We start from the raw sequence: 1,681 nt of genomic DNA, 5'->3' as shown, positions 1-1,681 counted from the left end.
GCAAAACTGGGGCTCTGTGGAGTCCCCGCCAGCAAGAAGGGCCTTGTGCTGTGCAGCTATTGCCACCCTTTGTAACCACAAACTGTATGAATCTTTATCCTTCATAAATTACTCACTCTGTCCAAGTTGGTAACAGCAAGAGAAACCAACAAAGGCAGTTCTTGTGCTCAGGATTTGAGGTGGTCTGATGAGAATCACTGACAGAGAAAGATGCCATGTACTGGAAAGGGGATGTTGCCATGCTAGATGAGAACTTTAGGGCTGGGGCTCAGAAGATCATGAATGTATGACTGAGCCCTCAGGTCCTTTCGTGCCTGCTTGTCTCATCATGTAGGTACCAAGCTAGTATTCTGCCTAGGAATTGGTCTTTGGAAACTCATCATCCAGATGCAAAGTATGGCAACTGTTCTATCTTGGGAACGTGACCCACAAAGATTTCACACATGAATTGTAAAGGATAATCCTTGGTATGTGCAGAGACGCAGATAACAATAACAACACAATATCATGGGAGTGGACAACAGACAACCTCAATCTAGGGACCTACAGCAAAAAGACTAGAAGGTCCCACCATGTGATCTTTGAAGAAGCTCCACTAACTTTGGACATAAGTAAGCTCCAATAATCTTGGACAGTTGTGCCTCAGAGGAAGATTCTAGACTTCTGCTTTGCCTGGCTAATGGGGACATGAGCTATCAAGAACTTACTGAAAGACATAGAAAGGTGTCATTGTATTTATAGCTTTAGCTGAGAAAGTAGGTTTTTCCTACTTCATTTCATTCATCCAGAAAATATTTATAAGTCTACTGAAGTTGAAGATCAAAATTTAAATTCTCATTTAACTTTATAGAAGTGATTGCCTCTCTTCAGTCCATTTTTAAAGAAACTGTTCAAGAAATATACACATTTTATCAAAATATGTGTCATCACAATACATTTAATAAGTGAAATCTAGTTACACAGTAAATATATAATTCTGAACAATCACAATTAGCATTTTATTTATGCTATTCTATTTTGCATCACCACACCCTTGTGAAGCTAGACATACCATAAGCTTGATGTTCAAAATTAGAGTAGACAATGCGTGAGAGTTGAACATCCAAGTCTTTAGGAACTATTCATCCATAAAGCAACAAAGAACTTCCAGTAGTCAAGTACAACTCAAAGATCCTGAGGATTAAGGATGAAAGATATTTGTAGTTTTTTCCCTGCCCATGCTGGCCAATGCCCATTTCAATTATTTGTAGTTTTTTAAATTTTCAGAACAAAAAGAATGAAAAAAAAAAAAGTTAATTGTCAAAAAAGAAGCCAGAATGACTTCCTCATTCTCCTACATGACCTTTCCCAAAATGCTGCCAAAGGCCGCCTGCACCCGTCCCATGGGGCTTGTTATCTATGAAGGGCCACAGGCTGCCTTCCAGAAACTTGGCCTGGGGTCTCTCAGGGTAAAGTACAAGAACTGTCAGTGTTAAAGTGCTTTCTCAAGGGATTTGCCTGCACAGAACATGTAAGAACCACTGCCACCTACTCCTGGGAAGGTCTACCACATATCAGTTAAAGATCGGTGAGTTTTGAAGTTCTTTGATTAATAACATCTTCAATACTATATAACTTGTCCTGAGGAATATGTGTTTAAGTAACTTGGAAGCATATAGAAAATTATTCTTCGAAGATATCC

The sequence above is a fragment of the Octodon degus genome, unplaced genomic scaffold (genome assembly GCF_000260255.1).
Source record: "Octodon degus isolate 3935 unplaced genomic scaffold, OctDeg1.0 scaffold00025, whole genome shotgun sequence".
Taxonomy (NCBI): Eukaryota; Metazoa; Chordata; class Mammalia; order Rodentia; family Octodontidae; genus Octodon; species Octodon degus.
This window is presented reverse-complemented; position numbering follows the sequence as displayed.